Source organism: Choloepus didactylus, chromosome 12, assembly GCF_015220235.1.
Source record: "Choloepus didactylus isolate mChoDid1 chromosome 12, mChoDid1.pri, whole genome shotgun sequence".
Taxonomy (NCBI): Eukaryota; Metazoa; Chordata; class Mammalia; order Pilosa; family Megalonychidae; genus Choloepus; species Choloepus didactylus.
In genome coordinates this window covers 21,329,804-21,341,564 of record NC_051318.1, presented here as the reverse complement: position 1 = coordinate 21,341,564, position 11,761 = coordinate 21,329,804, and positions in this window count along the sequence as shown.

The window sequence follows — 11,761 nt, the reverse complement described above, 5'->3', positions numbered from 1 at the left end:
ATCAGGGATACATGAAATGTCTTTTTTTACACTCCATCAAGTGCTAAACCACATATTTTAATTTGCTTCATATTTGGACTGTGGCTTTCTTATCCTGGAGTTTTTAATAGCTTAATGTTGTTATTGCTGATAAAAGAAACAGGTGTCTGTCTTACCGCTAAGATAATCAAAGTTCTTTATACACTATTTGAATGAATCTGATATCTTACAGAGATTTTTCTTAGGACCCTCTAATACACTGTTAATTTGGACCATTTACTTGCTAGGTCTGCTGCACAGCTTTGATTCTGGAATTCCTATTCATTATCGTCTTAGTTTGTCAGCTGCTACAACAAATAACAACACAGTGGGTTGGTTTAAACAACAAAAATATATTGGCTCATGGTTTTGAGGGTATAAGTCTAAAATCAAAATATCAGCAAGACTTGCTTTCTCCCAATGTATAGTGTTCTGGTTCTGGCTGCCAGCAGCCCTTGGGTACCTGCCAGCAATCCTTGGCAATCCTTGGGGATCTCTTCTCTCAGTCACATGGAAGCTCTTCTGGTTTCCACTGACTTCTGGCTTCTTGCGTGGCCTCCAACTACTGGCTTCCACTTCTTCTCTTTATAAGGCCTCCAGTAATAAGGATTAAGAGCTACCCTGATTCACTTTGGCCATGTCTTAACTAAAAATAACACATTCAAGAGGTCCTATTTACAATGGGTTCACACCTCAGGAATGCAGATTAAGATTAAGTACATGCCTAAATTGGGGTACATAATGCAATATACCACAGTTTTATACCTCTTTAGGTCTCCTCTTTCTTAGCTCCCAATGTTCTTTTCTTGATTTGTTTTACTAAAGTAAATAGAAATTATATAATTTTCTCAGGAGAAGAAAAATTGCTGGGAAGCAAACTTAATCCTTGCTTGTCTGACTTTTATTTTGCTTTTGTGCTTAATTGGTAATTTAGCTGCATATAAAATTCTAGGTTCAAAATTATTTTCCCTCAGAACTTTGAAGGCATTGCTCCATAGCCTTCTAGTTTCCAGCTCTGAAGGCAAATACCATTTTATTTGTCTTTCACAAATATGCCTGTTTGTCTTTCACAAACCTTTTGAAAATTTCTATCCTTGAAGTTGTGACATTTCACAAGAACATGTCTCAGTGGGTGCCCTTTTTCATTTGTCTCACTAGACAGTTGGGGAAGGTTCTTAATCAGAAGACTCGTGACTTTCTTTTGTTTTAGGAAATTTTCATTTATTTCCCACATTATATCTTCCCCTCCTACATCTTTGCTCTTACCTTCTTTAATTTTTGTTTAAAACAAATAAGCTCAAGGATCTTATAATAAAAAGTAACAAGGGAGAGACTAGCAGATGCTGCCATGTGCCTTGCCATGTGGCAGAGGAGCCACCAATCACCGGCAGCCCGTCTTCAACATGAAAGATTGGCACTTGTTTCAGTCTCCTAGCTGCTAAACGTCCATGCAATGGGTTAGCTTAAAATGATTTATTGGCTCATGATTTTGAGGCTAGGAGAAGTCCAAAATCAAAGTGTCATCAAGGTGATGCTTTCTCCCAGGAGGCATTCTGGGGCTGGCTGCTGGCAATCCTTGGCTTTTCTTTTACATGGCACGTGCACATGGCAGTCTTCCTGGCTTCTCTCTTCTCTTCCAGGTTCTGTTGACTTCAGCTTCTGTCTGCTCCTTGTGTCTTTCTCTTCTGAGGCCTTCTCTATAAGGACTCCATTGATGGGATTAAGACTCCTCCTGATTCCGTTGTGCCACACCTTAACTGAACTAACCTCAAAAAATGTTCTATTTACAAGGGTTCACACCCACAGGAATGGGGTACAGGGCTCCAAGCTACCACAGCAGTATTTCTTAAAACATGCATCTACCATACAGTCCATTCAATTCCTTGGTATTTACCCATGAGACTGAAAGCATTTGTCCACGCAAAAATTTAGTTTCAAATGTTCATAGCAACTTTATTTGTAATATCCAAAAAAACTAGAAACAACCCAAATGTCCTTCAACAGGTGAATGGGTAAGCAAATTGTATATATCCATATAGTAGGATACCATTCAGCAATAAAAACTAACAAATTAATGGCACACACAACAACATGGATGAATCTCAACAACATTATGCTAAGAAGCTGTACACAAAGTATATATTATATAATTATATGAAATTCTAGAATTTGAAAACCTAATCTATAATGACACAATGCAAATTAGTGTGTCCGGTGTTAGGGATAGGGGTAATTAACAAGAATCATTTGGGTTGAAGAAAATATCACATCTTGATTAGGGTGCTTTACTCTGTATACATTTGTCAAAACTGTTATCAGTCACGTTACTGGATCAATGCAGTGGATTCTTTGCCAAGGCACTCAAATGACCAATTCCTGAGGCACTGGGGTTTCAAAGAGAGAAAAAGTTTTATTGCTAGGTGTGAAGCAGGGGAGCAGATGGCCTATCAGCCCAAAATCTGTCTCCCTGAACTGCAGTAATTTTGATAGTTTTATAGTACCAAAAGATGGGTAGGTGTTTTGGTTTGCTAATGCTGCCGTTACGCAAAATATCAGAAATGGATTGGCTTTTATAAAGGGGATTTATTAAGTTACAAATTTACAGTCCTAAGGACATAAAGTGTCCAAACTGAGGCGTCAACAAGAGGGTACTTTCACTGAAGAACGGGGTCCAGAACACCTCTGTCAGCAGGGAAAGCATGTGGCTGACGTCTGCTGTTCCTTTGCTCCCAGGTTCTGTTTCAAAATGGCATTCTCCAAAATGTCTCCAGAGCAAACTCTGGGCTAGCATCTCCAAATATCTCCAAGCATCTGCTTTCAACAGCCGTCTCCAAAATGTCTCTCTCAGCTGCTCTTGGGACATTTTGTCCTCTTAGCTCCTGTGCATCCTTAGCTTAGCATCTCCAAATGTCCTTCTGTCTGCAACTCCAAACATCTCTAAGCATCTCTAAAGCATGTGGACCTTGGCTTAGCACATCCCAGGGCATTTTTCATCTCTCTGCTCTCTGTGCAAGCTCCCTTTACAGGACTCCAGTAAACCAATCAATACCTACCCTGAATGGGTGGGGGGTCAAATCTCCATGGAAATATTCAATCAAGAGGTCACACCCCAACCAAAAAGATTAATAACTCTGCCCCCACAAGATTGTATTAAAAAACATGGCTTTTCCTGGGGGACATAATATATCTAAACCAGCACAGCAGGTTTTAGAATAATGAGCACAATGACCCCAGATGATGTAATTGGAGGTGATTAATTGAGCATGCACAGACTGATTACATGCTTAGTCACAGAACATATGCAAGAAAATGGAGGCCTTAATATGATCATGGGCGTGCTTTTTAGTATTATGAGGTACAGATCACTTGTAGGTTAAAGTCTAAGCTACTGCACATGTCAGGCAGGCCTATTTTGGTTAGATCCAGCTTCAGTTATCAAGATAACTTTGGATTTGTGGTGAGTTAGTTCTGGGCTGATCCAAGACCCTTCATTAATAAACATTAGAGGCTGTCTTCAATGACCATAAGACTTTAAAGTAGAAAAACTGGATAAATGGATACAAGTGAAGGTTAGTCACAAGGTTTTTACAATCACAAGGGCACAAGATAAAGGCTATATAATTATTATCAGAGATCAAGGCAGCTGGTTTACAGTTCAGATTTCAGGTATTTCCTTCTGTCTATTCTAATTTACCAGAAAGCCGAAAGGAATATCTGTATAATGATTCAGTAATCATAATCAGCCCTTAAATCCTAACTTCTCAGTTACATCAATGATGATATAATAATTCCTATCAACTAATGTACACTTAAAACAGGTGTATTAATTTATATGTAAATTACTTCAAAGTTGATTTTTAAAGTTTTTTTTTTTTTAAGAAAAATGAATTGGGGTATTTTTACCTGGCTCTACCCAAATAAACTAAAAGGCAAGAAAACAGTTCTTTCATTGAGGCTTTTTTTTCTTTTTTTTTTTTTGAATCATAGTTATTGTGATCCTTCTTAACATCTTGGTCTTAAACTTTTCTTTTTTTATTAAGCAAGAACATGTGATTACCAAATTGATAATACTACCCTGTAGCTTTCATAACAAACACTAAACACTAAATTGATACCATATATTTCCTAATTTAAACATTCATTTTGAAGATCTTTTGTCACACCCTCAAATTTCGTTATAGTCTTCTCAGTAGTAATTTGAACAAGGTTTTTATACATCTGCATACTGCTGCTAATTTTTGAATTGCATTGGCAGCATTGGACTGTTTTGAAGTCCTCCCACCCCCAATCACCTTCAAGTTATAATCATGTGTTACAGATGGAGAAGTGGCTTCTGTGGATTTCAGTTTCCATTCTGAGTCTTTTATTATTAAGACTAGGCTCTGGTTAACATTTCATTCCTTAACAAGTATAGACCCTAGTTAACAATACTTCAGATCCTAGGGTTCTCAGACAACAGTGATCAGTTGGATGTATAATTGGAAAATCAGCATAATTGGAAATTACATAATTTCTAAAACTGCAAATGACTGATTTTTTTTTTTTTTTATTCTGCTTTCTAAGATGGTAAGAGTTTTGGTTCTTTTTTTGTGAGAGGGTTCCTTTTTCATAAGCTACTGAAAAGAAGGTTATCATGGTTAAGTCCTTCAAGGAAATTAGTAAAAATATGCTCATTTTAAGAGGCTAAACGAAAATTCTAAGAACACTAAGGATGATGATGGGAGATAAGCACGCTCATGCACTGCTCCTGGAAAGCAATTTTGCAAGAATTATTGGAAGGTTCATACTCTTTGATTCAGTAATTCTTCAAGGAATCTATTAAAAGGAAATTATCAGAGATGTGCACAAGACAGGTATAAAAGATGCTCTCAATAACATTATTTTTTAATAACATTTATTTTTAATTGTGGTGAAACTGACACAACATAAAAATAATTAACCATTTTAAGTGAGCAATCTTTTGACATTAAGTACACTGATAATACTGTGTAAGTTTCACCATATCTATTTCCAGACTATTTTTATCATCCCAACCAATAACTCCCCATCCTCCTGCTTGCCCACCCCTGTTAACCACTATTCTGCTTTCTGTCTCTATGAATTTTCTTATTCTAATTATTTCATATGAGAGAAATCATACAATATTTGTCCTTTTGTATTTGGCTTATCTCACTCAGCATGATATCTTTAAGGTTCATCCATGTTGTAGCATGTACCAGCACTTCACTTTTGTATGGCTGAATAATATTCCATTGTATGAACTTACCATGTTTGTTTATCATTTGTTGATGGACAATTGAGTTGCTTCCACATTTTGGCTTATGAGAATAATGCTGCAATGAACATTGGTGTAAAAATATTTGTCCAAGTCCCTGTTTTCAGTTCTTTTGTGTATATACCTAGGATTGGAATGGCCAGATCATGTGGTATTTCTGTGTTTAACTTCCTGTGGTACTTCCCAAATTTTCCAGAGTAGTTGCACCATTTTACATTCCCACTAAAAATGTAAAAGGGTTCCTATTTCTCTCCACATCTGAGTCAACACATTATTTTCAGGTGTTTTTTTTTTTTTTAAATAATAGCCATTCTAGTTGGTGTGAATGGTAACTCATTGTAGTTTTAATTTGTATTTCATATATTTAATGGCCATTTGAATACCTTTTGAAGAAATATGTATTCAAATCCTTGACCCATTTTTAAATTGGGTTATCTTTTTATTGTTTAGCTATAGAAGTTCTTTAAACATTCAGAATATTAATTCCTTGCCATATATATGGTTTCCAAGTATTTTTTCCAAATATGATCACTTTCTTGATAATGTCCTTTGATGTAGAAACATTTAAAATTTTGATTAAGTCCATTTTATTTATTTTTTCTTTTGTTGCTTGTGCTTTTGGTGTAAAATCTAAAATTCCATTGCCTGCTGTATGCTCCTAAAGATATTTTCCTATGTTTTCTTCTAAGAGTTATATAGTATTAGTTCATATATTTAAATCATTTCCATTTCGAATTTTTGTGATGAGATGTAGAGGTCAACATTCATTCTTTTGCATGTGTCTCAGCACCATTTCCCCTTTTTTGTGGACTTGGCACCCTTGTCAAAAATCAACTGGCCATATATATGTGGATTTACCTCCGGACTCTCAATTCTATTCCATTGGTCTATATGTCTGTCCTTATGCCAGTATCACACTGTTTTAATTACTGTGGCTTTGTAGTAAGTTTTGAAATCAGGAAGTGTGAGTCCTGCGACTTTGTTGTTTCTCAAGGTTGTGTTGCTTATTTGGGGCCCCTGGCAATTCCACATGAATTTGAGGATCAACTTCTCCATTTCCGAAAAGAAAAAAAAAAAAAAAAAAATGGCTGCTGGAATTTTTATGATGAAGTTGTAGATTGCTTTAAGCACTACTGACATCTTAAAAATATTGTCTTCTACTCTGTGAACATAGGATGTCTCCCTTTATTTAGTTCTTTAACTTCTTTCAGCAATGTTTTTTTCTGGTTTACAGTGTACGAGTCTTTCACCTCCTTCAGTTAAACTTATCCCTAGGTATTTTATTGTTTTATATGCTATTGCAATGGATTTGTTTTCTTGATTTCCTTTTCAGATTATTACTGGTGTATTGAAACCCAACTGACTTCAGCATGTTTATCACATATTATGCAATTTTGCTGAATTTATTAGTTCTGGTAGCTTTCTTGTGGATTCTTGGGCATTTTCTATATATAGTATCATATATCTGAATAGAGATAATTTTAGTTCTTCCTTGACCTTCATAAGCCCCTACTCTGACTGGTGGACCAGAGTGACATTTTGGGTCTCCTGGAATTAATGTCACTTCTGAGCCAATGTCTAATAATCCCCGAAATATCTGATCATTTCCTTTTCCCCAATGCACAGTTACCCTGGTAAAAGGCCATAGGTCCCCCTGGGGAAGGGTGGGAGGAAGAGTAACAGTATAAATTTTGGGCAGTGTAACAGGGAACTTCCCCAAGGGTACCTGGCCTTCCCCTCATTCCAGGGGCTCTGGGTCTGTAAACTGTCTCAAGTCTGAGAATTGATTAAGGGGCTGTGACTCTGCTTTTGCAATTCAAGGTAGACTTTTGTTCACTTGACCTTGAATTCTTCTGCTTACCCAGATCAAACAATTTAGTAGACTGCTCATCTATTTTACTTCTGGGTACTCCATGATCTACTAGCCAATGCCATAAGTCTCTGCAAGTAAGATTATTTTGACTACTGCTTTGAGCCTGCTGTCCATTATGGTAGCCATGCCCACCTTGTCTTTGGCGATTAACTGCTGCCAGGTGGCTTCTGCTGACTCAGGATCCGATTATCCCCATTTTAAGGATTCCAGCTCAGTGACAGCAGTTCCCACAGTAATAGCTGACCTACAGAGAAGTACGACCACAGAGCAATTCAGGGATGATGGAGCTTGTCTCACAAATGTATTCCTCACAGTCCTGGTAAAAGGTATGTCCTCCGGACATTCCTGGGGTGTGTGAGTGGGTCTTCCATGATAAATCCACTCTAACATTCCAGTATCTCTAAGCCTTTGGATCCCCTCCTCTACATTATACCAGGGCAGTTCTGGCATTTTGACCTCAGGTAATGTCAGCCACCTTTTAATCCATGTTTCAGCCAACCACCCAAACAGTTAACATCCTTTCTAACCCCTTGAGCTACAACATTGAATGCAGAATGCTTAGTGGGCCCATATCAATAAATTCAGCCTGATCCAACTTTATATTCCTTCCACCATTATTCCATACTTTTAATATCCATTCCCACACATATTCCCAATTTCTGTCTATAGAAATTGGAAAACTCACGCAGTTCTTTTGAGGTATAGTGTACTTCCTCATGGGTCACATTTTGTATCTCACCCTTCCCTTTGGGGCCTGTTGGGACTTTAGTCTAGTTATAGGTCTTGAAGCAAAGACTGGTGGTGGGGTGGGTTATGTAAAGAATTAGAACTATCCCTCAAGCCATTTACCTCAGGACATTCCATTGCAGTTTTATCTTGTGAAATAGGATTAATCCCTCCAGACAGAGGAGTGAGGGCTGCTTCCTCAGGGAAGGTGATTATAGGTTTAGCAGGCACTAAAGGGTTAATCTCTTTAGGTGGAGGTTGGATGGCAGGCTCCTCAGGGCAGACTGGAGGTCTGGAAGCCGTTTCCTCAAAGCAGGCTGGAGGTTGGGTAGCTGTCTCCTCAGGGCAGACTGGAGATGGGGAGGCTCTTTCCTCAGGGCAGACCATTACAGGTGTATGTAGCAAAGACTCAGCAGAATCCAAGGTCTAAGAAGCTCCCAGATGGAGCCAATGCATCTGGTGCATGGATCACACTTTGAGTGGCAAGGATAAATACTAAATACCACCATTTATGATGCATGTTTCCTGGGGTGGGAGGGTGGGGATCCCTGAATCTAATCAAGCTTCTAGATTGAACTACCAGTTTATAGGAAGTACATCTGTAAGTATCATCACAAGGAAGCAATCGGTCAAATCTAAAATGTGCTGTATTCTATAGGACAAGTGACAGTTTCCCCAACAAATCAATGACAAGAAAAAGGGGTAGGGAGAACTGTTACAGATTAAAGAGACATATCAAACAAATGCAATGTATAGATTTTCCTGGATCTGATTTGAACAAACCAATAGTTTTGAGACGATCAGAGAAATGTGAACATAAACTAGACATTAGTTATTGAGGGATTATTGGGTTTTGTTGTCTTCATATTAGATGAGTTAATGGTATTGTGATTATGTTTTTTTTTAAAGTACTTAGATGAAAATATGATGAGTTGCTTTATAATGCTCAAGCAAAAAAAAAAAAAAAAAAAAAAAAAAAAAAAAACCCAAAAGGGGAGAGTAGGATAGATTAAAAAAAAGTTGGCCATAATGTTAATAATTAAGAGCTGAGTAATGATAATGGATACAAAGGGATTCATTATAATATTCTATTTTTGTTTGACATTCAGAAAATTTTTAAACCAATTTTTTTTGTAAATATAAAATTACAGCTTTACTCAATATTAACTGTTATTTTTGTTTACCAGTTCTCATGAAAAATTGTAATTTAGAGCAAAGGAGAGGGAAAATGTACATACTTGCTACCCAGTTCATTTAAATTTGGCTTTATCAACCATTATTTAATTCAAATATTGAGCCCATATATAAATTACCAGACTCTTCTAGCAGAAACCTTCAGGGAAAAATGTGTTCCCGGTGCTTGAGCATCAGAGTTATTTAGGGTATTAAAAGGCCCTTTCTGTTTAAACATTAACTAGTTAGACTGGTCATTATTACCAAAGTCATGTACTGTTTTGATTCTTAACTCTGCTAAGTAACTCTGAAGTAGATAAAAAACAATATGCTCCTTTTCCAATAAGAAAAACCTCTCTATTCCTTACTGTCCTAATTAGTCAATTTTTCTTTAAAAGCCAAAATAAGTAAATAAATAAAATTTTTAAACTCTCACAAAACCTGGAGTAGTTTTCCAGGTCTCCCCTTCAATGAGGAATAGATCATACCCGGCTCATAACAAGGGTTCAACAAATAAGAAAAACAAATAATAAAAACCTCACCATATTACCTTACAGATACCTAGTTTATCAAAATGTAGTATCATAGAATTTTTGCCATCTTTCATTTGTTTACCCTGTTCTTTTGCCATTTTGTGACATGGACTACTTTTAGTCTTTAGGAATGTTGTAATAAAAACAATAAAAAGGAAAATTTTAAACACAGCATGTATCAGGCAAAGGCTCTTAGTTGTTTGCATTAGAAATGACCTCTGATCTAAGCAAGAAAAATAAATTACTGAAAGGACTTTGAGCAGCTTACAGGATACTCAGAAAGGATCCAGGGTAGCACACTGGAAAATGGGGCAGGTACAAAGGAGCAGAGCTAAAAACACTACAAAACCAAATGGGTGAACACCTGGACAGTGCCAGCATTTAATTTCTGCTTCTCCATTTCATTTTGCCACTCTTGCAGCCCCTGCCATCCATCGATAACAGAACGGATTTTCAGTGGTCAGCTTCTTTGCAATCAGTAACTTTTGATTCAGCCTAACAGGATGAACTGCGGTCCAGTGCCCACGCCTCAGCTGCTAGGATGGCTGCAGAAACCTTTTTATCAGCTTATACAGAAGGCTCTGCCTAACACCAATAATTACAAGATGGGGAATTCTCCAAACAGAGGAAGGGCATTCAGGGGCTGAAGAGCCAAAAGGAAGAAGTCCATTATCCAGATTCTGTGGTTTCCTTGTAATCTACAAATGAGAAGCACAATTAATAGGTCTTTTTGTTTCTATGCTCAAGAGTATTTGATAGCTTTTTATCATCACAATATTCAGGAAAAAAATATTTTAGAATTTCTTCAATTTTGCCTGAATTTAATACTCTACTTCTTAGAAACAACCCAGGCTCAGATAACATTTTTATATGCTGTATTGTCACATGTTAATAAGCTATTGTTGATTATTTCACAGTAAAAGTATAAATAGAACCCACATTCAATACATTCTCTTCTCTTCTACTGTTAACCTCAATTGGCCTTCAGCTTTATTATCAATATGGATAATAGTTGACCTAAATCAAATTCTGCTGTTTAGACTCTTCTTCCATCTTGAATAGCAAAAATAAAAAAATCCAACAAGTTCTCTGAAAACCTAAACAAATATCAGCAAATCTACTCTTTACTTAGAGTTCCCTTTCTACCCCAAATAACAACAGAACAAAACCACTATTCAGTTTCATGACTTTTTCCAGCCCATAATATATTAGAAGTAGGAGGAGAAGGGAAGGGAAGCTGGATATATAAGACCTAAAAAAAAAAAAAAAAAAGCCACAAGAATCAAAAGTCTGTTTAGTATAGTGACAAGTAATAATCAACAATCCTTAGCTGAAGTGGTTCAAGGTACATTTCCTAAAGAGGTAGGATTTGAAGTGGGTCTCAATGAAGTAGCAGGGTATGATTAGAAAGAAACAAGAGACGTAGGCCATCTATTTACGTGAATAATTTTAGTAGCAAAAGGTGGAGGCAGGTAAGGTGAGTTTAGCCAGAGCCGGGCAGCTGTAGGAGAATGGGAAGGACCAGATAAAAAGCTTCCAATGGCAAACTAAGGAATGTGACCTTGGCCCTGCAGACAATAGAGAATGAGGTTATTTTAGTAAGTTCTAGAAACAGTGTCTTCGGTTTCTTTTTCTGTGTAGTGTATGGACTGGACTACATGAATGTTTGTTTCTTAAACTTTTTTGACCCCCCCACCCCACCCCCATACGTCCTCTAGGAGAGCGTTAAGGCTGGGAATCACTGCTAGCTCTAAAATCCCTCAAACCAAAAAGATTTTGTCTTTGTACTGTTAAAAAAAAGTTTTCGTTTTGTTTTGAAACGCAAGATTGTAATACTCAATATGCCTGATCAAATATCTCCCCTTCTTCCTAAGCTCCGCTTCCAACCTCCTTGAGAATCAGTGGACTAAATGAGTCCTAAAGTTAAAAACTCCAGGATTTCAATTCCACAAAAGAGAAAAAATAGTTTAGTACTGAGTTCTTTGAGGGAATCTACAATGCCATCGGGGGGACTGATCGTTGCAGTCATCTTCCAATTGTCAAAAATGTTCAAAAATATCAATTTCCTTCCTCGGAGTATCTCCAACATAGCTACTCCTTCAGCTCCGACAGCTGGGTGCCCACTTCCCAAGGCCCACAAAGGGATCAGGGGAAAGCCGTACT